The sequence below is a fragment of the Ovis canadensis genome, chromosome 13 (genome assembly GCF_042477335.2).
Source record: "Ovis canadensis isolate MfBH-ARS-UI-01 breed Bighorn chromosome 13, ARS-UI_OviCan_v2, whole genome shotgun sequence".
Classification (NCBI taxonomy): Eukaryota; Metazoa; Chordata; class Mammalia; order Artiodactyla; family Bovidae; genus Ovis; species Ovis canadensis.
In genome coordinates, this window is record NC_091257.1 from 41812016 (window position 1) to 41838674 (window position 26659).

At 39.3% G+C, this 26659-nt stretch overlaps 1 long non-coding RNA gene across 2 annotated transcripts; it reads left to right on the top strand.

Annotated features, from left to right (window-relative positions):
• The first annotated feature begins 464 nt into the window (after positions 1-464).
• Positions 465-5807, top strand: LOC138417843 (uncharacterized). Of its 2 annotated transcripts, none has more exons than XR_011248319.1 (3): positions 465-560; positions 1964-2607; positions 4921-5807. It is a non-coding gene; the product is annotated as an uncharacterized lncRNA (long non-coding RNA). The 2 variants fall into 2 exon arrangements; XR_011248318.1 differs by lacking the exon at positions 4921-5807 and adding an exon at positions 2703-3032.
• Positions 5808-26659: the final 20852 nt, after the last annotated feature.

The window sequence follows — 26659 nt, forward strand, 5'->3', positions numbered from 1 at the left end:
AGTGAAATGTATCCATATTGATATTTATTGTTATCTAAAGTCCATCTCTTATTCAGATTTTCTCAGTTTTCATCTAATGTTTTATTTCCATTCCAGAAACTCATCCAGGACACCACATCACATCCTCATCATATCTTTTTGGGCTCCTCTGGGCTATGACAGTTTCTCAGATTTTCTTTGTTTAGATGACCTTGACCGAGTTGAGGAGTACTGGTTAGATATTTTGTAGAATAAACTTCCAATGGGGTTTGTCTGTTAGTTTTCCTCAAAATCGGCCCGGGGCTGTGGATTTGGGGGAGGAAGGTCACAGAGATAAAATACTGTTTTCACCACCACCCATTCTGGGCCCATACTGTCAATATGACTAATCACTGTTATGTTGACCTTGATCACCTGGCTGAGATCATGTTTGTTAGGTTTGTCCACTGCAAAGTTACTCTTTTCTTTTCTTTTTTTCCCTCTTTAGAGAGAAGTTATAATGTGCAGCCCAAGCTTCAGGAGGCCACCTCCTTGGGAACAGAGTATCTACATAAATGATTTGGGATTCTTCTGCATGGGAGGTATGTTCCTTCTACATCATTTGTTTATTCAATCCTATACTTATATCCCTGGTGGCTCAGATGATAAATAATCCGCCTGCAGTGAGGGAGACCTGGGTTCGATCCTAGGTTGGGAAGATCCCCTGGACTAAGGCATGGCAATCCACTCCAGTATTCTTGCCTGGAGAATCCCCATGGACAGAGAAGCCTGGCAGGCTACAGCCCATAGGCCTGCAAAGAGTCAGACACAATTGAATGTCTAAGAACACAATACTTTTATCAAAATAGACTCATAGACATTTATTTTAGGCTTTGAGTTATTGTAAATCCAGTAGTACATTACTTATTTTTTGTGTGTAAATTTTTCCAGCTTTGGTAACTGGGAGCTCTGTAGGTTGGATTCTGTGTTCCTTTGACCTACTCCCATCTCTTATTTTATTTTGGACACTCCTTACTTTATGGCACTACCAGATACTTCACTCATGTTTCTTGATTCAGTCCACAATCCAGTAATTTCCCCAAGAATCACTGGTTCCTTTTATTGGAAAATGTGTTCACTGCTACGTTGTGTTGTTACTTCTAGGTCCACTGTGAGGTGACAGAGGCAGGAAACTTATGTATGTCTACTAACTGTTTACACATACATATTTATAAATATTTGTATATGTAGCCATATTAAGCTAAATCTGACTTCATGCTTAAGTCTCTGACTTTGGTTTATTACAACATGGATCATTCCAACTTCCTCTCCCAGCTTACTGTAAACTTTAAATCTTATGGAGAGAAACCTGACTTCCATCATCACCATTCATATTCAATTGTGGGTTCACTTTCAGGAAACATGTATAGCAGTATCAGAATTGTTAACTTGGACCCCTGTGTGAAATTACTGCATCAACTAGAGTACTGCACTTACGTGTAGTTTCATTTGCCTTCGGTCTCACTGAGTCCACAAATTTCCAGAGTTAGCGAGGTCAGCATCTTTCCCTCTCCACTCCCCTCAGTGAAATTGTTTCATACATTTGTAGAGTTAGATTCTTTTTCTCCCTTATTTTGCATTCTATCCTGTATCTGCCAAACTCCTGAACAATTTTTTAAAATTAGATGTGTTAAGATCACATTTAGTGCTATAAATGCATCATGTATCCAAAATTACATCATCATATAGAATAGTTTCACTGGTATAAAATATCCCTCGAGGTTCACCCTTGCAATACTTCACCCATTCTCCAAACTCATGGAAACTGCTGACCTTTAACTATTTTCTTATTAATAGTTTTGCTTTTTCTAGAATGCAGTTGGATTGAAATAATGTCTTTTTTGTTCTGTTTCTTATAAATACATCAGGTTTACTTTTTGTTTGTTGGGTTTTTTAGGTTTGTTTTATAATCTTGTTTAGTAAACAAACATTTCTACTTTTTTAGAACCCAGTTATAACTTTGGAAGAAGAAAATTCTTTCTGGTCACTTGACAAGCCTACTACCCTCAGCTTCCTCCTTCCTGATATCCCAGGATCAGAAGCAGAGCCATGCTGGCTGGAGAAGCCCAAGTCACAATCCTGAGTCCATTTGGTTTGCTACCACTGAGCTGCCTGGGTCTTGTTAACTTTTCAGTGTTAACTAATCCAGTGAAGTTGTGTTGAATAAGAAAAACAGGCAGGAGGTTCCCTTAGGAACAACACAGAACTAAGGAAGTGGAATACCACTTCAGCCCCCTCCTGCTCTTAAATGGTGAATCTGACTGATTTCAGAGTTGCTACAAGGCAAGCTCACCTCTGCAATTAAACAGAGTCCCAGAATTTGAGCCTAGGAAGTAAAATTTGCTCAAGGCAAAGATCCAAGTTTTCATTCTACTTGAACGGAAGAGCCAGATTCAAAGAGAAAAATGGTGGCATTGAGGACAGAAGACAGAACTCCATTTCACCTGAGTCTGTTTTAGCAGTTAATTTCTTCTCCAGAGGGACATTAAATCCTTTTACCTGGCAGACAGACTCTAGCTGTTTAAACCCAGTGTGGGTCATGGAATGGAGGGAATGATTAGATTTTTGCATTAGTCATAGAAAGACAAGGTGAGTATTATTTTCCCCTGCATTTCATCATGAAATATTGGACTGTCCTTCCACTGAGTATTTGCTTAACCAGGTCATTGGAATTCTTAATGCAGAAAGAGGAAGAAACAGCATCTGAGAACCAGGACCAGCACAGTTTAGACATTTGCAGGTGTTTCTAGACAACAGGAGACACTTGTCTACCTGCCCTGAACGTCACCAGTATCTTTTCTCACTTTGATCAGTCATCCTGGCCAGCTCTTACCTTCAGCTCAGAAACGAAGTCTGTGACAAAGAATTACTGTGGATTTTCTGTTTCCCGAAAGAGGGCGTGCATTTATACAGACTATAAATGTGCCATTCATTTGTATTTAATAAGCTTCAAACATAATAATTCAAATGGTGCTCTGTGAAAATGATTGGAAATAAATCACAATAAATTTTAAGGTTTTGACTTGTATTTGAACTTGTCAAAATTTAATAACTTAAGACTGTGGATTCAAGAAATGTCCTAAAATGTCCTCAACCCTCACTTCCACACTAATTTTTATATATGGAGACACAATTTAATGTTTCTGATACATTATTATGATTGTAGAGCCTTGTTGAGAACTTTTGATTTTGTCACTCACTTCGTTTTGCTAATAATTATTGTCCATTTATATGTGGGTTCAAATGTATGCTGTACCAGAAGAAATACAATGTAGATTCCTGGGGACTAGAAATATCTAGTCTCCGTAAAGTCTAAGGCCTGAAAATAAACCTAGGTATAGAATCGATATAGCCCAGTGCCTAGTCATAGTGCTAAATGCCTAAAAACACATCAGAGCACGGAGAATCGTAAGTAGATATTGGTTGAATGATCCTCTCCACCCACTCAGGCCAGAATTCAGTGGAAAAATTGGAACCACTTTCCCCCTACTTAGAGGAAAGGCAGTCTGGCCCACATTCCAGGGAAAGATGTGGAGGAAGGTTTTACTAAAATAGAGGTGGTATTTTGTAAAATGAGAGCCCATTTTTGGATGTTAGAAGTGAGAAAATAAGTTTCACTGAAAAAGGCAATATTCTGTCTGTATTATAAGTTTTATAGCTAAAAAAATACAATTCACTCAGTTACAAATATTATGTTAGTACCAAGAGGGCTTTTCTTTCCTTTTTATAAATAAGTCTTTGATGTGGACTATTTTAAAAATCTTTATTCATTTTGTTACAACATTGCTTTTGTTTTACATCTTTTGGCTCTGAGACCTGTGGGGTCTTAGCTCCCCGACCAGGCATTGAACCCACAGTCCCCATGTCAGAAAACAGAGCCTTAACCACTGGACCACCAGGGATATTGAATGTGTGTAAATCTTGTACCCTTATCATCTGTACCTTTAGATGGGTTGTTTCTAAGTGAAGTTATCAAGAACAAAGAGGTTTTCCAAGGGTCCTTTATTGAAGAAAGATGTTCATTTTAGAAAATTAAGTGTGCACTGCTATATTTAAAATGGATCACCAACATGGACCTACTATACAGCACAGGGAACTCTGCTCAATATTATGTAACAACCTAAATAGGAAAACAATTTGAAAAATAATACATACATCTATTTGTATAACTGCATTACTTTGCTGCACACCTGAAACTAACACAACATTGTTAATTCACTATACTAAAATAAAATATAATATAAAATAAACAATATTTTATAAACAATATAAAATAAAAAATATTTCCTGACAAAAACAGAAAATCAGGAAATATCTTCTTTACAGAATGCATGAGCCCATTTTGAGATTTCTAAAGCATTAATGTCCCCATAAAAGTCTACAAAGCATTAAAAGGCAAAACTCTTTTTGGTTAGCAGATTACTGACTCTTGATTTTTTCTACATACCCTCATGAGATATTGCAGTGTGGTTGTTCATCTTGTATCAACACACAACATTTCACTTCATTCCTGCTGGATCTGTTCACAACATCCCTCCTTATGACTCAAGACAATTTTGAGACTGAAGTGGTTGGAGTTTCAGTTATACATGATCAAATAAATAAGATTCTCATATAATGTGTTTCAGGCTGCCTCTTAATTTCCCTCCCAAGGAGGCATGTAGTTTTAAATTTGGCTCCGTGTCAATCTTGAAGGGCAGTATTCATAAGAGTTCAGTCTATTCTGGCTTCTGACCTTAGCAGGGGATGTCAGAGGAGCTGTGCAATGGAGCGCTTGAGGCAGGGTGGCTTTTCAGAGCATTATTTAATTTTGGTGGTTGGTGCAGCAAGCTCATCAGAGACTGCTATTTCCAGCTGCACTGAAAGCTGTCCCACAGTTGAATTCTCTGCTTATTTTTTTAGAAATCCTCCAACCAAGCTCTTCAGTCCTGTGCCAAAGTATGGGGATGACTTCACACCTCGGCTGATTCACATCTGCAAGGAGAGAAAATGATTTGCAACTGAATCCAGCCTCAGGAATACCACCCAGCAAATTCTTTTTGCTTGTCAGCCACCCCAGAGGACTGCAGCTCAGACTCAGAATTGTTAAGAAAAGAAGATAGGCTTGGATATGCATACACACTATGCTACATATTTATTGATTTGTCTGTTGACATTATGTTTAGAGAGAGATTTTATGCAGTTCATGGATTAAGTAAAATCTTGTGCCAAAAAGCACCTCAGTAGAAAGAGTATGCATATTTGACTTTTGTGCGTATGATACAGTCACCTCAAACATGCACGAGATGAAAACATCTTTACCGTCCATACATTCATTAACCCCTGCCATTGCCATGTCAACTTTTCAAAGACATTATAAGTCTTTGCTAATGTTAGTATTAAATATTTAAAGGTATCCTGAAATAAAATGTCTTGTCAGAAAAATATAAATATTTATCAAGCGCTCAATATAGAACAGGGACTTATCTAGACTTTGAAGATATTGCAATAGCAGAGAACAAGTCAAAACAAGCAGAATCTTGGCTTTCACGTAGTTTGGATCCCTCTTTGTGTATGTCTGTGTGTGTGTGTGTGTATGTATGTTAGTAAACTGACAAGTAAATCTTTATGTATAAAATTAGATACTTGGGGTGGGAAGTGGGAAGGAGGTAGAAGATGGAGAGAACGTATGTATACCTATAGCTGATCCATGTTAACATACGGCAGAAACCAACACAATATTGTAAAGGAATTATCCTCCAATTAAAAATGAATTAATTAATTTAAAAAATAAAATTAGATAAGTGCTATCCAGAATTCAAATTGGATTATGTGGCGGGGAATAATGCTGTCTACTTTAGATTGGGTGGTCAGAGAAGCAGGCTTTGTAGACACAGTTTAGCTCATTCAGACAAGACAGAGCCAGGAGCATGAAGTTCTGACTCTGGAAGAACATTTTGAGTGGGAAGGACAACGAGTTTAAAGGTCCCAAGGAAGGAGCAAACTTGGCTTCTTCAACGAGCAGATGGAAAGAAATGTCTGGAGAGTAGCAGGTAATGGGGAGAGTGAGGGCTGGAAGAAGAGGAAGCAGGGAACACTATGGAGACATTAAGCATGCTGAGTGTCAGTGCAATGATGAGCATTTTGCATCTATGAATCCCTGTTATCTTCATACCAGGCTGTGTTGTAGGCACTGGCATGATCCCCATGCAGTGTGAAGGTGAGGAAACCAGGATGCAGAATGTATAATACCTGGGCTCCGGGCTTACCAGGCAATCTGGCTCTATGTTCTCCATTGGGAGGTGATCATGATGGTCAAGCACTAAGTCACACAATGAAGGCTGGTCTCCATATGGGACCATGGTAAGAGTGTATGCATATGTGATGGGGTTTGGGGTGTGTTTTGTAACAAATTGAATAAAATTTACTGATGGAATAGTAAATCCATGATTAGGGAAGGTAAAGGAGAGAATTGGAGAAGGAAGTGGCAACCCACTCCAGTATTCTTGCCTAGAGAATCCCATGGGCAGAGGAGCCTGGCTAGCTACAGTCCATGGGGTCGTAAGAGTTGGACACGACTTAGTGACTAAACCACCACCACCATCAAGGGAGAGAATCAAAGATAACTATTAGCTGTTAGTTAATAGATCATCTTCATAGATGAGTATGATAATATTGGGTTGGCCAAAAATTTTGTTCAAGTTTTCTGTAACACCTTATGGAAAACAAAAAAGACCTAGTGAACTTTTTAGCCAACCCAACAGTACATGACATTCATACGGTATTGATTGTGTGTGCCAGGCACTGTTTAAAACATCTGTGTATTGAAACTTCCCTGGTGGTCCAGAGGTTAAGACTTCACCTTCCAATGCAGGAGGTGTGGGTTCCATCTCTGGGTAGCAATCGCCTATGCTTCCTGGCCAAAAAACTAAAATGTAAAACAGAAACAATATTGCAACAAAGTCAATAAAGACTTTTAAAATGGTCCACATTAAAAAAAGATCTTAAAAAAACAAGTAAAATATCTGTTCATATTCTAACTTGAATATCATCACAACTCTGTGAAGGTACTATTATTATTTCTAGTCTTTACAGGTAAGGAAGCTAGGACATTGAGACAGGAAGTAATTTGCCAAAAGTTACACAACTAGCTACAAGCTGGATTTGAACCCAGGCTTCTCAGCTGTGTAATCTGTACACCTCAACGCTGCATTATATGGACTCTCATTTACTGGATCTACTGGCAGAAGAGTTGGGCTTTTCTTTGAAAGAGGAGAGGAAATCAGAATCTTGTTGTTGGCTATATTAATTTGGAGATAGCTGCTATACATCCATAGGAAGATGAAATCAGCTAATTTGAAATATGAATAAAGTTATGCAGAGAGGTAAGGACTAGTACCTGGATTTGGAAGGTATGAGCATAGAGATGACACCTAAAGCCCCCACGGATCTGAATTATATAACCTATAATAATAATAGTTAACACTTCAATAGCACTTTCTATGTGACAGGCGCTGTTCTAAGGGCTTCATATACATTGACTAACTTGACTTTTCATAACAATTGCTTGAGTTAGACTGTCTAACTACTGTCATCTTCATTTGTTTTGTAGACTAAAGAATTGAGGTACCCATTATGCCCAAGGACCTGCAGCCAGGAATGTGAATTTCACTGTGAGAATTAAAAGAGGTAATTTAATGTTTAGAATAATAGTAAATATTCAAACATGTTAACTATTATTAGTAGTAGTATTTTGTTCAGTCGCTAAGTCATGTCCAACTCTCTGTGATCCCATAGACTGCAGCACACCACCCTTCTCCGTCTTTCGCTGTCTCCTGAAGTTTGTTCAAATTCATATTTGTTGAGGCGGTGATGCTATCTAACCATCCTAGTCATCTCTATTATGATCTGATTTGTATGGTTATTGTCAGAGCATAGCACTGCTGCTGCTGCTGCTAAGTCGCTTTAGTTGTGTCCAACTCTGTGAGACCCCATAGACGGCAGCCCACCAGGCTCCTCTGTCCCTGGGATTCTCCAGGCAAGAACACTGAAGTGGGTTGCCATTTCCTTCTCCAATGCATAAGAGTGAAAAGTGAAAGAAGTCGCTCAGTCGTGTCTGATTCTTTGCAACCCCATGGACTGCAGCCTACCAGGCTCCTCCATTCACGGGATTTTCCAGGCAAGAGTACTGGAGTGGGTGGCCATTGCCTTCTCCAAGAGCATAGCACAGCACCCAATAAATGAAGTGTAAACTATGTGATTCTTTTGTTGACCATGATGGCTACTCCATTTTTTCTGAGGGATTCCTGCCTGCAGTAGTAGATATAATGGTCATTTGAGTTAAATTCACCCATTCCAGTCCATTTTAGTTCGCTGATTCCTAAAATGTCAATGTTCACTCTTGCCATCTCTTGTTTGACCACTTCCAATTTGCCTTGATTCATGGACCTGACATTCCAGGTTCCTATGCAATATTGCTCTTTACAGCATCGGACCTTGCTTCTATCACCAGTCACATCCACAGCTGGGTGTTGTTTTTGCATTGGCTCCATCCCTTCATTCTTTCTGGAGTTATTTCTCCACTGATCTCCAGTAGCATATTGGGCACCTACTGACCAGGGGAGTTCCCCTTTCAGTATCCTAGTATCCTATCACTTTGCCTTTTCATACTGTTCATGGGGTTCTCAAGGCAAGAATACTGAAGTGGTTTGCCATTCCCTTCTCCAGTGGACCACATTCTCTCAGACCTCTCCACCATGACCCACCCATCTTGGGTTGCCCCGCGGGCATGGCTTAGTTTCACTGAGTTAGCCAAGGCTGTGGTCCTAGTGTGATTAGATTGACTAGTTTTCTGTGAGTATGGTTTCAGTGTGTCTGCCCTCTGATGCCCTCTTGCAAACTTCTTGATGTTCAAACTGTGAACTTCTTGATGTTCAAGCTGGTTTTAGAAAAGGCAGAGGACTCAGAGATCAAATTGCCAACATTCACTGGATCATGGAAAAAGCAAGAGAGTTCCAGAAAAACATCTATTTCTGCTTGATTGACTATGCCAAAGCCTTTGACTGTGTAGATCACAATCAACTGTGGAAAATTCTGAAAGATATGGGAATACCAGACCACTTGACCTGCCCCTTGAGAAATCTGTATGCAGGCCAGGAAGCAACAGTTAGAACTGGACATGGAACAACAGACTGGTTCCAAATAGGAAAAGGAGTACGTCAGGGCTGTATATTGTCACCCTGCTTATTTAACTTACATGCAGAATACATCATGAGAAATGCTGGACTGGAAGAAACATAAGCTAGAATCAAGATTGCTGGGAGAAACATCAATAACCTCAGAAATGCAAATGACACCACCCTTATGGCAAAAAGGGAAGAGGAACTAAAAAGCCTCTTGATGAAAGTGAAAGTGGAGAGTGAAAATGTTGGCTTAAAGCTCAACATTCAGAAAATGCAGATCATGGCATCTGGTCCCATCACTTCATGGGAAATAGATGGGGAAACAGTGGAAACAGTGTCAGACTTTATTTTGGGGGCTCCAAAATCACTGCAGATGGTGACTGCAGCCATGAAATTAAAAGATGCTTACTCCTTGGAAGGAAAGTTATGACCAACCTAGATAGCATATTGAAAAGCAGAGACATTACTTTGCCGACTAAAGTCCATCTAGTCAAGGCTATGGTTTTTCCTGTGGTCATGTATGGATGTGAGAGTTGGACTGTGAAGAAGGCTGAGCACTGAAGAATTGATGCTTTTGAACTGTGGTGTTGGAGAAGACTCTTGAGAATCCCTTGGACAGCAAGGAAATCCAACCGGTCCATTCTGAAGGAGATCAACCCTGGGATTTCTTTGGAACGAATGATGCTAAAGCTGAAACTCCAGTACTTTGGCCACCTCATGCAAAGAGTTGACTCATTTGAAAAGACTGATGCTGGGAGGGATTGGGGGCAGGAGGAGAAGGGGATGACTGAGGATGAGATGGCTGGATGGCATCACGGACTCGATGGACGTGAGTCTGAGTGAACTCCAGGAGTTGGTGATGGACAGGGAGGCCTGGTGTGCTGCGATTCATGGGGTCGCAAAGAGTCGGACACGACTGAGTGACTGAACTGCCTGACTGAAACTATGTGATTAGGGCTTCCCTTGTGGCTAAGCTGGTAAGGAATTTGCCTGCAATATGGGAGACCTGGGTTCTAAACCTGGGTTTGGAGGATCTCCTGGAGAAGGGAAAGGCTACCCATTCCAATATTCTGGCCCAGAGCATTCGCAAAGAGCTGGACACAAATGAGAGACTTTCTTTCAAACTATGTGAAGGTCTCAAGTTGGTGAGCGACAAGCAACACAAAAGTTCATCCTTCACTATGTATTTGTTGCTTAGCTTAAAGAAAAAAAAAAAAGTCGAAGGAAGTGAATCTTGGAAGAAGTATCATCCTGGTATAGAAGAAGCAGAATTTGGTAATAATGACAATTTAGTACTAGATTTTTGCATTGTGGCTCACTGTGTTTGCCTAGTCACACACAGATGAATTAAATTATTTTCTTGATTTTTGCAGTATGAATCATTTTTTTCCTCTTTCTATACACCCCCAGAAAGTCTTTTTGGATTTAGGGTCTGGCTGACTTTTCCTTAAATCTCCATTGTGTCATGACCATCTTGAATGGAGGTGAAATGGCTCAGAATTTAGAATTGGAAAAAATAGTCTCTTACAGAGTCAAAGTCTTTTTCATCATGGGAAATGACATGGTGTACTGGTGTCAAAGGATACTTTTTCAGAAACTTTGTTTCCCTGTCTCTCTTGTTCTCCCCAAAGGGTCATTTCTGCTTCTCAGCCCATCTGGCCCGTACGTGTGACTGCATCACCGCAGGTGCTCTGTTTCTGACACAGGGTAGATTTCCCTGGGTAGCTGTGCTGAATGACTCCCTGTCCTGGCTCATTCAAAACAAGATGGGCCACATAAACCCACTTGAGAATACATCCTGCAGGAAACAAGATTACCGAATCATTTGTTGCATCTTTATTTTCTGCTTCTCCACAAATGGCTGGTAACATGAGCAGTCACAGTTATGGACTCTATTTGTTTTTTGGTTGACTTTATTTTAAAAAATTTATTGACATATAAGTGTTTTACAGTGTGATATTAGTTTCTGCTGTACAAAGAAATGCATCAGTTATATATATACATATATGCACGTATCCCCTGCCTCTAGAGCCTCCCACCGCTCCCCATTCTCACCCATCTAGGTCATCACAGCACAAAGCTGAGCTTCCTGTGCTTACAGCAGGTTCCCACTAGTGTCTATTTTACACATGGTAGTGTATTTATGTCACACCTAATCTCCCAATTCATCCCATTCTCCTCTTCTCACTCTATGTCCACACACCCGTTCGAATGTTTACATCTCTATTCCTACCCTGGAACTAGGCTCATCTGTACCATTTTTCTAGATTCCACATACTAATACATATATGTAATATATATATATCATACTTAATATATTAATACATATATATCATGTATATCATAATGCATATATATCATTCTTCCACCTAGCAATACATGTAATAGATACAGACTGCTGTTGCTGCTGCTAATTCACTTCAGTCGTGTCCGACTCTGTGCTACCCCATAGACAGCAGCCCACTAGGCTCCTCTGTCCCTGGGATTCTCCAGGCAAGAATACTGGAGTGGATTGCCATTTCCTTCTCCAATGAATGAAAGTGAAAAGTGAAAGTGAAGTTCCTCAGTCATGCCCAGCTCCTCACGACCCCATGGACTGGAGCCTACCAGGCTCCTCCATCCATGGGATTTTCCAGGCAAAAGTACTGGAGTGGGGTGCCATTGCCTTCTCCGAGATACAGACTACATATATATACACGTATATATATATATATATATATATACGTGTATATATATATATATCATGCTTAGTTTGATTGCTCAAGGAGTGAGAATACTAATACTATTAGCATTAATAATTATAGTAGAAGAAAGAGGAGAAAATAAAAGAGGAAAGGAGAGGAGGAGAAAGAAGGTGAGAAGAGGAGGTTTTGGGTAGGTTTTATGGCATAGACTGTGGTGATGGGTCCATGGGTGTTTGCTTATTTCCAAACTCATCAAATTGTGTATATTAAGTATGTACAACTCAAAAAAAGAAAAAGAAAGGAAATTTCTTTTAAAATATGCTTTCTTATAATAACATTATAATTAAGGGTAAGGATATGGGTCAGGAAGATTTCCTGGAGGAGGGCAAGGCAACCCACGCCAGTATTCTTACCTGGAGGATCCCACTTACATAGAAGCCTGGTGGGCTACAATCCACAGGGTCACAAAAGGTCAGACACAATTGAAGAGACTTGGCATGCACACATGCATATATTATATTGGGGCTTCCTCAGTGGATCAGTGGTAAAGAATCCACCTGCAATGCAGGAGACGTGGGAGACATGGGTTCAATTCCTGGATCCAGAAGATCCCCTGGAGGAGGAAATGGAAACCCTATCCAGTATTCTTGCTGGGAAAATCCCATGGACAGAAAAGCCTGGTGGGCTACAGTCCATAGGGTCGCAAAGAACTGGACACAACTGAATGACTAAGCACACACACATACTTTATCTATATATATAAATAACATATAAAATAATAATACATATATTGTTCCAAGATCACTTTCCATTTCATTTTGAGGATATTTCATAGATTTTGCTCATGCTATTTGAGATAGGAAGCATATGAAATATATCATTTTAATCTGTTTAAAAGGCTTCCCTGGTGGTTCAGACGGTACAGAATCTGCCTGCAATGTGGAAGACCCAGATGAGCGGAATTAAGTTCATGACAAAGTGAAAAGCATTTGCATGTAGTTTCAGTTCAGTTCAGTCACTCAGTCATGTCCAACTCTATGACCCCATGGATGGCAGCACAGGAGGCTCCCCTGTTGTCACCAACTCCCAGTTCTTGCTCAAACTCATGTCCACTGAGTTGGTGATGCCATCCAACCATCTCATCCTCATTTGTCAGTTCCATAATCTCTTGAAGAAGATATCTTTTAAGAATCATTTGAAGAACAGCGTTTTAAAAAAGCTGATACATTTAAATATTTCAAGGTCTGACTTTATAATCAAAATAGGAAGTGTCAAAAAATAGTAGGAAAATAATGACTATGGTTCTTCATAGCCGGACTGTGGAGGGCACTCCACGATTTCGTCATAGATGACCACATCTGTTCTACAGATTTCAGCAGTTAAAATAATTGTGGTAGCTCTAGGAGAATGTCTCTCTATTAGGTTCTTAATGGAAATGGGCCTTTTAAGTACAGAGTCTTCGGCTGGAGGAAGATCTCTTCTGATATTCAGAGCTTCATCTCACAGGCTGCTGGTACCCTTAGCTGCATCCAGGCTCAGAAGCCGTTAAGAGGTAGGGACTACAGGGGACATACTTCATCAGATTTCCTAGAATGTATATTTCATTTCATAAAGGACATTTAAAACAATTCCTTATTATAAAAACATTTCAATTTTGGGAAAAAAATACTATTTCCCCTTTCTTGTTCAGTAAACTGCACAGATAGACTCACCTGCCCTTTGGACTCTAACATTTGATCCAAATGAATGATTCTCATGGCCTAAGCCTCTGAAAGTTAGGAATAGTGACTTTTCCTTCTCATTAGTGACCTTTAGGCATACCAGTCCACAGTTCCAATGAATACCAAAACATGTAAGTAGGAAAAAATAACTAGGAAATAGGATTTCATAAATGGTATTAGGATCTTTCTGTAAGAGAGAAAATTGATACTTAGTAAAAGTGAGGAGTAAAGGAGGAGCTGGTGTGCTGCAGTCCATGAGGTTGCAAAGAGTCAGACATGGCTTAGAGACTGAATAACGACAACAACAATATGGAGGAGAGAAATGAGGGTGTAGGTCAACAACTATTTTGAGCTTTGTGAAGGAGGAAAGATAAGGCTAGTCGATTTGTAAAAAAAAGAAATCTGAGTACATTAAGTTAGCATAAAGGGTTAAAGGGAGGAGGATGAATTTTTACAACTATAAAAGGAGAGATATGTCCTGTGAAGGAATGTGAGCACTTGCAACTTCACTGGGCTTTTTATCTTCAAAGAAATTTGCATGTTAACTAATTAATCCTTCGAACACTCCTGTGACGTAGACATGACAAACAAGGACAGAAGTGAGTCTAAGATGACTAATCTACCAAGCTCACTGGTTGGCAAAGAATTTTGAAAGCATGCCAGTTACTAATGAGGAAGATCCTAGGTAGGGACTTTATACAGGATAGTGTGTGTGTGTGTGTGTGTGTGTGTGCTTTCCAAAATCTGTTTACAGAAATATAGAGCAAATAATAGAATTTGAAAGAATTTATCATTAAATGAAAAGATCCTTGCTCCTTGGAAGAAAAGTTATGACCAACCTAGACAGCATATTAAAAAGCAGAGACATTACTTTGCCAACAAAGGCCTGTCTAGTCAAAGCTATGGTTTTTCCAGCGGTCATGTATGGGTGTGAGAGTTGGACTATAAAGAAAGCTGAGCACCGAAGAATTGATGCTTTTTGAACTGTGGTGTTGGAGAAGACTGTTGACAGTCCCTTGGACTGCAAGGAGATCCAACCAGTCCATCCTAAAGGAAATCAGTCCTGAATATTCATTGGAAGGACTGATGCTGAAGCTGAAACTCCAATACTTTGGCCACCTGATTAGAAGAACTGACTCATTTGAAAAGACCCTGATGCTGGGAAAGATTGAAGGTGGGAGGAGAAGGGGACGACAGGATGAGATGATTGGATGGCATCACCAACTCAATGGACATGAGTTTGAGTAAACTCCGGGAGTTGGTGATGAACAGGGAGGCCTGGTGTGCTGCAGGCCATGGGGTCTCAAAGAGTCAGACACGACTGAGTGACTGAACTGAACTGATCATTACTTGAGCTCAGTTCATGCTAGGCTAGTGTGCAATTCTTAAATAATCTAAACTTAACCCAGAAATATTAGAAGCAGTTAGGTATTTGCTTTTTATGCATGTAGGTGCATTATTTAAACATGAGCACCAACTATCTGAAACTTCAGTGGTTTAAAGGGAGTTACTACACTTATTGGGGGTTTATTTTCTGCCCAATTCCATAACATGTAATCTATATATTCTTTCTTATTATCCAAATACCAGAGTAAGCATGCAACACTCAATTAAATGAAAGACCTAACAATTTTAAGCTCTTCTTCACCAACCACTTATTTTTGAAACTTATAACAGAGGCTGTGGTTCATTTTCCCAAGAACTAAGTCTGCTTCTTTTTTCCCTGCCTGACTGTGTAATACTGTGACACCTGTCTACTCTTACCCTGTTGTGACAGCAATATATCTTCCCCAAACTTGCAGAAGAAAACAGCAGAGCTCATGACCACCCTAGAATGATAATCGCAGTGCCGTGCTGTTGGCACCCTGAGGTGATGGTAGCGGGGAGCCGCATTATCCACTTACAGCAACAGCCATTCCATTCCAACTTCACAGGATAACAGAGCGAGACTCACTGATTACAAACCTGCTAACATAGGCACTATCCTTCATTCCATTTCTTGATGATAAATCTCATCGGGGCATTATTAACCTTACTGTGTTACTCTTAAAAGTGTCACTGTGACCTTGTAAGCAGTATTGGTCCACAAACGGAACTGGCTAAATGTTTCCAAAGGGAAACCTGACTGCCTTTTCTGCACCAGAGCGACAAAATTTTTCTTCTAACAAATCAGGGTACAATATGGTTGACCACTTACCTTTCTCTTCCTTGGTGTTAGTGCCAAAACACTGTGAATTTCTATCCCCTCCTTTTCTCCCTTCTTCCCTTCCCCCCAAATAGGCATAGATTTTTCATCTCAGTTTGTCATTTCCTTAAGAGTGTATCTGGGTATTGAAAGGTATGTTGATTATTGCCCAAGGTTTTCAAATATTGTGCAAATTTGTAGAGAATATGGATTGAGTCACTTGATTACCAAATATCTCCTGAGTACTTATTTTTTTGTTTTGTCTTGATTGTGATTTCTGGTATGCCAAGCAAAATTTTAATTAAATGATGACATTGTATGGGTTCTGGGGGATATTATCTTTTTTTTTCTAAGAAGGCTTGCTCTAGCCTTTGCTAGAACTGTACAGTAGGGTCAGGTGACATTAATCTGATCAGGAATTGGATGTACTCAAAGAGTGGGTTGCAGTTTTTGATGACTAAGTCAACTTCTGGTTGTTCCACACTCCTAGAATATAAACTTTCACCATTCTCACTGAGATTCTATTTGCTAGAGTCCTTCTCCACTGTTATTTCCAGACTCTAGTTTCTGTATCTTAAGCAGGGTGCTCTTTCTTCAGTGGATAAACAGAGTATCTTAAAATTATTAAATCCTTTGTTCCTGGGAGTGTCCTTATCAGGATTCCATATGGGGTAGATAAAGGGAGGTGAATTAGGAAGTTACAGTAATAGTTTGGTTATGAGCTAATGGAGCCTGACATGGGGAGTTGGCAGTTAGGAATATGTATATGAAAGGACATATATGGGAGCCCTTGTGAAAGAAGAATGGGTGAGGAAGCTTGTGGATTATGTGAAGGGTGATGTGTTCAAACTTCCTTAAGATTTTGAGTCTACAGAACTGAGATACAGTCTGTGGACCACAGGAAAAATGAAATTGTAATAAAGAGAATTTTGAGACAGAAATACTCATTTGAGGGGAATACACACACACACGTAGGAGATGATTATAGATTTGGTGAAGAACATAGAGAGGGAGTCTTCCCTAGTGGTAGAGTAGTTAGGAATCTGGTTTGCAATGCAGAGAGCACAAGTTCTATCCCTGCTTGGGGAACTAAGATTCTGTCTGTCATGGGGAAACTTAAGCCTGGGTGCCCCAACTACTGAGCCTATGCTCCTCAACTAGAGAATCCAAGAGCTGGAATGAAAAGATCCCACTTGACACAACTAAGACCTGACACAGCCAAATACATGAATAGATCAAAAAGAAAAATAGATTTTAAAAATAGATTAAAAAATAAAAATAAAATTAAAAAAGAACATACAGAGGATGTGGAACCGAATCAAGAGTGACCACATGCCGTGGGGGATGAACCTGATGATGAATGAATTCTTGTTTCACTCAACCAAGATGTGCTTCTTACTATTTAAGGCACAATTGCATCAAAGGAAAACACTTTGTATTAAGCATGCTGCTGCTGCTAAGTCGCTTCAGTTGTGTCCAACCCTGTGCGACCCCAGAGATGGCAGCCCACCAGGCTCCGCCATCCCTGGGATTCTCCAGGCAAGAACACTGGAGTGGGTTGCCATGTCCTTCTCCAATGCGTGAAAGTGAAGTCGCTCAGTTGTGTCCGACTCTTCGAGATCCCATGGACTGCAGCCTACCAGGCTCCCCCGTTCATGGGATTTTCCAGGCAAGAGTACTGGAGTGGGGTGCCATTGCCTTCTCCATGCAATAAGTATAGGTGGAGCTTAATATTCATAGTGGACTGGAGATGAAGTAAAACATGAAATAATTTTAAGATTTCTAGTCTTTATCTCCTCTTTTGTGCCAGATGAACTAAAAACTCAGTCATGTTTCTATAGACTCTCAGTCCTTAATTATTAATGAAAGATACAGTTAGCTCTTTATCCCTTTCAGGGTTGACATTACAAATGTAACTTGTTAAAAAGTATACACGGGGTTCATAAATCTGGGAGAGTTTATGGCACACGAAGAGAGCAAGGGGAATGTTGTCGGTGTTGAAAGTAAATATAGTCTGTATCAAAATGCACTGTGGAGCCAGTGGTATGCGATAAGATATGGATGCTGGCTTTGGAACCCTCCTTATAAGTGCTAGAATTGGGGTTTTAATAACATAACAATTCTTCAGGCTTTCTGACAAGGAAGACTTGAAAAGCATGCAGCACTGTAACCTGTTTATCAGTCAACTTCCAGGACAAATACCAAAAAAATGGTTCTATGTTCATCTTCAGGCAATTCATAGTCAGAAAAAACCAACAGAAAAACTTCAATTACAGAAAAACCCAACCTTAGTGATCTCTGCAACTTTTAGTAATTTAAGTGCATACTGGAGTTGAAGGAGCCCATAATTTGAATTAAAAGCAGTGAATTTGTTTGGATATCTTGGTCAATTTTCAGAATTCTGTAGCTGATGCTGATAGGTAATGTTTTGGCAGACAAAACAACAATGGGGAAGTATATACTTGAAATGTATACTTTGTGACTTCTCTCTGTACACTGTAAATGTAAATATATATGTCTCCATATAGTTTTAATCCCTCGATAAGAGCAGAGATTTATGGGTGTTTAACTTTCCTTAACAGTTGCGTCCATAAAACTCAGTCTGACAAAGTTCATAGGCTACTATATTTGAAAATGTAGACTTTCCTTTAAAAAAATTGTTGAAGTATAGTTGATTTACAGTGTTGTGCTAATTTTTGCTGTGCAGCAAAGTAACTCAGTTATATATATATATTCTTTTTCATATTCTTTTCCATCATGGTTTATCACAGGATGTTGAACATAGTTCCCTGGGCTATACATAGGACCTTGTTGTTTATCTATTCTAAATGCAATAGTTTGCATCTGCAAACCCTAAATTCCCAATCCATCCCTCTTCCACCTCCCTCCCTCTTGGCAATGACAAGTTTGATCTCTACGTCTGTGAGTCTATTTCTGTTTTGTAGATAGGTTCGTTTGTGCCACGTTTTAGATTCCATACATAAGTGCTATTATATGGTATTTGCTGTTCTCTTTCTGACTTACTTCACTTAATATCATATCTAGATCCACCCATGTTGCTGCAGATGACATTATTTCATTCTTTTTGATGGCTAAGTAATATTCCATTATATAGAAGTACATATGCACTTCATGAATATGTAGACTTTTCAAAAATCTCATCTTCACTATTTCTCAGCTCTTCATGGGTCTCCCATCCATAGCTAAATGTGAATGTTCTTATAAATTCTTAAGCAGGAAGGGGAAAAAGCAGCCAAAAAGTTTGCACTACCCTGAATGACAGCCTGGAAGAATGAGCTCCGTTTTCATCTTTTGTTTTTGTGATCACAGATTGGCAGGTCATGCCAATCAGTCTAGAGCAGTGATTCTCACCTTGGCAGCCATAATTCACTGTGGAGTTTTAAAATGTGCCGATGCCTGTGTCCCACCCAGAGGTTCTGGTTTAATCAGTCTGAGCTGCAACCTGGATTTTTAAAACTCCCCAGATAGTTATAAAACACAAACCTCAGGAAATTCAATTCCCCAAAGTAACTCTTATAATTAACTTCTTAGAAAACCTTGCCTGGATTTTCATCTCATAAATAATACTTAATCTTTATGGTTCTATGCACAGGTATTGGCTAAACTTATTCAAATATGAATTCCGGGTGCTTTGGGGAGTGAGCATATAAAAAACACATACCCTATTGCATAGGTATCACAGGAAAATTTGCCAGATTTAGCAAATAAAAACAGAGAATTACCTGAATTTTGGATAAACAGTGAACAAAATTTTTTGTGTAAGTATGCTCCAAGCCATATTTAGGATGTGCTTACGTGAAAGAATTATTTTTTGTTTATATGAAATTCAAATGAAACTGCCGTCCTGCTTTTTTGTTTAGCAGCCCTCATTACAGGACATGCAGAAAATGTTTCGCTATGCCATTTTAACTGAAGCATTTTTGTTGACTGGTAACCAATCACCTATGAAACCATTTTATATTAGTCTAATCACAGTTAAGACACACAGAACAAGCAATCTAGCCAGTGTGGCCGAACCATTTAACCCAATTCACCAAGGCTCTTGGCCTACTTATTCGTTTAAAAAACTCACTTTGTCTAAGATATTTATAGAAGAGATCAATTTTAATTTCCTTTACCTCTTGAGTACACAGTTTGTAATTCCTCCAGCAGAGATTTATCAGCTTTCTAATACAGTTCTGGGGTAAAACCAGGGTGCCGAGGGGGTTCACTTCTACTTCAGCCTAAATTGTCTGAACTGTCTTAATCTGTAGACCAATTTTCTCTACAGCCCCCTAAGGAAGGAACTTGTTGATTTTGGCAGTGTTTACCTTTCCTACAAACAAATTCAACATTTTCCAGACCGGCTGGCTCTTAAAAATCACATGAGAGCTGGGAAAAAAATTGCCTTTAGTCTCCTTCAGAATTCCCCTCTCCCCCCATTTTCTAGGAAAAGCTTTGTGTTGCTCACAGCTGCTGGAAGATAATTTGTGGCGTCAGGATTATTTAGAATCTGTGGAGAAGGCTGTATAGTTCCCTGAGTTCAGCGCTTTTCTAGAAAGAGAGTAGAAGCATCTGTCAGATAAAAAGATGAAATGTTCCAGCCTTCATGAGTAATTATATGGACTTTTATATGGAGAAGAGGGAAAGAGCTGATTTCACGTTTGCTTTCTCATCAAAGTGAAATGTTTCACAGTGTCAGGTTCCACAGAGAACAATCACATGTAGTATGTCGCGTGCTTGAGTGTTATTGGCTTTCACCGAGTGTTGTTACTCAGCTTTGCTTTGGGCAACTTGAATGGTACAGTGTTGTGTCTTCGCCTCTTTTTCATTAGTGACAATCATCACCCTCTCTCCACCTTACCACGCACCTCCAACCACCCTCCAACCCTACTCCCACCCCCCTACCCTCACCACCCCTCCCACCCCACCCCCGTCTACCAGACCAAAACCCATTTTCACTAGGAGCTCTGCTAAGTGTTATAGGGCAGCCTTGATGGAAGGGGAGTTTGAGGAAGAATGGATACATGTATATGTATGCCTGAGTCCCTTTGCTGTTCACCTGAAACAATCACAGCTTTGTTAACCAGCTATACTCCAACATAAAGTTAAAAAGGTTCTTTTTGTTGATTTTTTTTGTTTGTTTGTTTTTCTAAAGAAAAAATTTTGCATCATGCATCAGCAGAAGTAAACCTTCTTCCATGAAGGAGTCTTCCTTTGCAGACACTAAGTGGAGTCTGGTGTCACTACAATCAAAGGAATCCAATCTATGTTTTGTAAAAAGAAAGTGCATTTGAATTTCCTCACATCTACCTTTTTTAAAAAATAATTTATTTTTATAAAAATTCTCATATTTAGTCGAATAGTCTTCAAAGCCTGTGAGTGATGTGCCAGGGACTATAATTCTGTTTAAAATTATCTTGATCTGGAAAGTGTAATTTATATATTTTTCTCCCCTCGATATATTTCCATGTCATCTGTGGTGAATTGAGAGTTATTTAACAAACTTTTTGTTTTTTCTCTCCCAGTAGTAACTTCATTGTTTTCAACGTTGAAAAACCAAAGAGTTAATGTTTCCAGCTTTCAGAGTGTTTTTTTTTTAATCACCCCTGCCACAGATGCCATCTCAGTCAGCACCTACCATCAGGGATCTCTCCCTGTGAGCTTCCACTTCAGTGTCCTGCCCGAATGCACCTTTGCCCCGATTTCTTTCTTGTCTCTTCTGTTTTCTCTTCCTCCATTCACTTTTTTTCAAGTTCAGACCCGCCTATCAAATGTCTCTTACAATGGAGACTTACTTTGGGGTGTGTTAAGATTTCCTCCCATTTTTCCCCTAATCCTCCTCTTTCTCTCTAATTTTGCACTGTAATGGCAGTTTCTTTTCTCTTCCATACATCTTCTTTGTTGGATGAATTTCTTCCCTCCTTCAATACCTCCTCCTTGCTCAGAAGAGTTGTTAACAATGAAATTTACTGTTCTAATTCTTTGGCTTATTTTTTGCCATTCAGGCCAGGTCCTGGCACGATTCCGCTTCTGTCACCTAGATTAGATTGATTACAGGGGGAGGAAGGTGACTGATTCGCAATTCACTACTTGGGCTGTTCTCAACGTTGGAACCAAGCCTGCAACACTTTGATTTAATGCTGCAGAATGAACTTGAATCTTGGCCAAACTCACCAATTATTTGGCTTCGATGCACAAACCTGAGCTGCATTTAGCCTCCACTGCTGTCCCCTGGGTCCTGGAGTGGAATCTCTGGGTGAAAGCAGAGCTGGTCTGTGCTTGGGGCTCAGCGTGGCTGCTTGTCATGTTGCAGTAAATGCAGAGAGGGGAGATGGGGGAGGAAAGGTGTTCCGTCTCCTCCGATGCTTTCATACAGTCCCTCATCCCGTTCTTCTTAAACAAAGCCTCATCAGCACTGACAGGTTCAGATTTTTAGTTTTTAATTATTGGTAGTGGAAGTTAGGTAATCTCTTTAGTTCACTCCCTGTTTTTTTGGCCATTTTTGGAAACATAGTACTCAATATGGGTTTGAACTTTTATGCTTGTTTCATATTGAATTCTTCAATATTACACAGATTGAAATTAAAAGTGATGTTTCCCTTGCCACTCCTGAAAGCTGTACTGTGGCCCTCTCCTACATTACTATAGGAACCTAGAATTTATAATCAGTCCTCCAGTCCCACATCATCTCTAACTTTAAACATTGTCATGGTGTTTTCTCTCTCTCTCTCTCTTTTTTTTAATGACGAGGATTTTTATTTAAACATTTTAAAAATGTTTTTTTGGATGGGGATCACTCTTAAATTCTTTATTGAATTTATTACAATATTGCTTCTGTTTTATGTTTTGGTTTTTTGCCTGCGAAGGGTATGGGATCTTAGCTCCTCAACCAGGGACTGAATCCACACTCCTTGCATTGAAAGCCAAAGTCTTAGTCACTGGACCACCTGTGAAGTCCCCTGTCACAGTGTTTTTTGTAACATCACTTTCCCCCATGGATAACACACTGGGAGGACTCTATCATAGACCTCTCTCAGGAGACAACCATCAGGTCCCTGGAAACTCAGGGCGCCCGCCTTCTTGTTGGTGCTTGTCTGGGGCCATAAATCTACTTGCTGCCAAATGAATCAGTGGGGACACCCTGGCAGCTTGGCAATGATTTTCACGTGGACGGATATTAAGAGCTTCCCAGACACAATTAAATCAGACCAGGAACCATATTAGACAATTCTGCCAGATTTAAAGTAAATTAGGTGGTTGTTCATTCCTTATCATTATTTTTGTAAACACTTGATCTAAACCAAGGATTTAAGAAAAAAGTTTGCCACTTCTTTCCCCCTCCAACCTTCATGGCCTTTGTTCCCCCAAAATGGCATTGATTTAGGATCCATTAGGCTAACCCATTGCTTCTCAGTCAAATGAAAAATAATCCTGAGTCAGAGACTTCCCTGATGGTTCACTGGTTGAAATGCTGCACTTCCAAAGCAAAGGGCATGGGTTCAATCCCTGATAGGGAAATTAAGATCCCACATGCTGCAGGGCAACTAAGCTCTCATGCTACAAGCTACAGAGCCCTTGCACTCTGGAGCCCATGCTCCACAACCAGAGAGAAGCCCTGAACACCAAATTAAGATCCGACAGCAACCAAGAACAAGATTAAAAGACAATTAATACTTTTTTAAAAAATCCTGAGCTGATTTTTACAATCTATTGGTTTCCAAACAAGTTTGACAAAACTCATGAATTTCCATAGAAAACTCAACTTCTCTATGTAGATCCTTTGACCTGTATATGGAAGCTGGCTCCTTGTAACCATTAGCCTTATATTTTGAAGATTTAAATAGTCCGATCAAATTTGGGGAAAAGTTAAGCGTCAATTTAAAACAAACTCATGAAAATTTTGAGCTCACTTTTTAAAAAGGTATTTTGAGCACAAGGTAAAGAAACCTTTATGTATTATATATATAATACACAAAATACTAAAATCCTGTAAGGTACAGGTAGAAATTTAGGCATCAAGAATTTTGATTTATTTACTAGGACAGCAAGGAGATCAAATGAGTCAATCCTAAAGGAAATCAACCATGAACATTCATTGGAAGGACTGATGCTGAAGCTGAAGCCCCAGTACTCTGGCCACCTGATATGAAGAGCTGACTCACTGGAAAAGACCCTGATGCTGGGAAAGATTGAAGGCAAGAGGAGAAGGGGATGACAGAGGATGAGATGGTTGTAGAGCATGACTGACCCAATGGGCAAACTCAGGGAAATAGTGAAGGACTGTGAAGCCTGAAGTGCTGCAGTTCATGGGGTCGCAAAGAGTTGGACGTGACTTAGGGACTGAACAACAAGAAGACTATCAAAGATTGTGAGTATAATCACAAAATATGTAAATTGTGGTGTCTTTCACAGAAGAATATTTTCAGCTATAAGCAACAACATGGATAAATATTAGTGCCATTACATTAAAACAATAAACAATACTCAAAAAATGACATACAGGTTGATGTCTTATGTCACTCATTTCGTGGAACAGTAAGAATAGTTGATGCCTGTATGCCTTCATTTTTTTTTGAAACTCAAAACTAGGTAACACTAAACAGTATATTTTTAGGCCTCAAATACATGCAGTGATTCACCTACACTAGAAAAAAATCTCAAAGGGGTAACCAGTATAAAATCATGTGGGATAAATTAGGAGTTTGGGATTAACATATGCACACTACTATATAGAGAACAGATAACCTATACTCAGTAGAAACTATACTCAGTATTTTGAATTAACCTCTAATGGAAAAGAATCTGAAAAAGTATATATATACAAAGGAATCACTGTGCTATACACCTAAAATTAACACATTGTAAATCAATTATACTTCCATCAAAAACAATATGGAAAATCATGTTTATTATTTTAAAGAGAAGGCAGGAATATAGGCTTGGAGGTATTCAGGAAAACATGAGTTTTGGGTAATATTCTAGGTATTGGGTTAAATGGTACTTTGGGGGTACTAACTATATATAGAGTTACACATACGTATAATTATGGCCGCTTTGCATTGTTGTAGGGCTGAAGCCAATACAAAACTGTAAAGAAATTTTCCTCCAATTAGTTAAAAAAATAAAATTTAGTTGTTATGAAAAAAAAGGTATGTACTTTAGGATGTAAATAAACCAATCAGCCTTCCCTGATGGCTCCGTGGGTGAAGAATCTGCCTGCAATGCAGGAGACACAGGAGACACAGTTTTGATTCCTGGGTTGGGAAGATTCCTGGAGAAGGAAGTGACAATCCACTCCAGTATCCTTGCCTGGAAAACCTCATGGACAGAGGAGCCTGGTGGGCTATCATCCTGGGAGTCACAAAGAGTCAGACACGGCTGAACCCAACTAAGTACTTGACTGAGTCTGACTAAATGCTTGACTTAGTCAAACACAAGCATACACATAAAATGACTGGTGTATTGAAAGGATAATGATTAATTCATAAACTCTGGTTGTTGCTAAGTCACTTCAGTCGTGTCCGACTCTGTGTGACCCCATAGACAGCAGCCCACCAAGCTCCTCTGTCCCTGGGATTCTCCAGGCAAGAACACTGGAGTGGGTTGCCATTTCCTTCTCCAATGCATGAAAGTGAAAAGTGAAAGGGAAATCGCTCAGTCGTGCCCGACTCTTAGCGACCCCATGGACTGCAGCTTACCAGGCTCCTCTGTCCATGGGATTTTCCAGGCAAGAGTACTGAAGTGGGGTGCCATTGCCTTCTCCAAAACTCTGGTTAAGTAAGTAAAAATTAAATGATAAACATTTGTCTAGGAAAGTGTTCTGACAGAAGGACAGTCCTGTGTTCAGAATGCCTGCTGGAAGCTCTACTTGAATGGGTCCTCCTGGTTCTTTGTGAACAGGACTGAGCAGTAGAGGTGAGCCTAGCACTGGAGGCACTAACTATTCTGCAAATGGAAGGATTTCCACGGATCTGTGTGATCAAAGATTACATTCAGATAGGATAGCCATGACTCTGTGTCTAGGTAAATAGACCCTGTTTTTTCAATTATCCATCATTTGTATGTAAATCATTTCGCTTAAGATTTCAGTTAAAATGACCAATAACTAAATAGTATGAACCTGTAAGCTTTATCTCCCTTTCATGATTGTCAAATAAAATTTGAGATTGACTTGACAGATGATACCTATATAAGATAGCGAAAAGCATGTACACATACACACAGACATAAATACACACACACACTCATACTGGGTACTCAAGTGGGGATTCTTTTAAATCAAGCAGTCAGTAAAAGTCATGTAAATAAGGCAAGAAAAACAATTGAAACCTTAATGTTGAATCGAACTGTGATTATATTTTAAAATTGATGTTAGCTTAGCTATTAGATTATATGAAAGTAGGTAACCGAGAAAGACATAATTATAATCAGATTCCAGAAAAACCTATGTCCACAAAGAATGGAGTAAGTAAAGGTTATATTGTATAAACTATATATTAGGAATTATTTCACTACAGATTCTAGAGTTTGTGTCTTCCTTTGGTGGGGGCCTATCAAAAAAAATCTTGGGGCCAAGAGACAAGTTCTTTTAATGTTGATCAAAGGACAGTAAATACACTTTGATTTATTCTCTGAAGGAAATAGAGTTTTATTATAGGACTCCCTTACACAGTAATACAATTTCACATTGTTCATCTTCAGAAGACAAAATACAAAAACAAATTCCTGCATTGGATAGTGAATGAAAAATGGCTGATTTGAATTAAAATTTATTTAAATGTCATTTTTAAAAGGCAATGCATTTCAATACAAATCTTATTTGCGATTTCATCTTACCTTATTACATAAAGATAATTGTGACTAATGAGATAACACCCAGGCCGATTT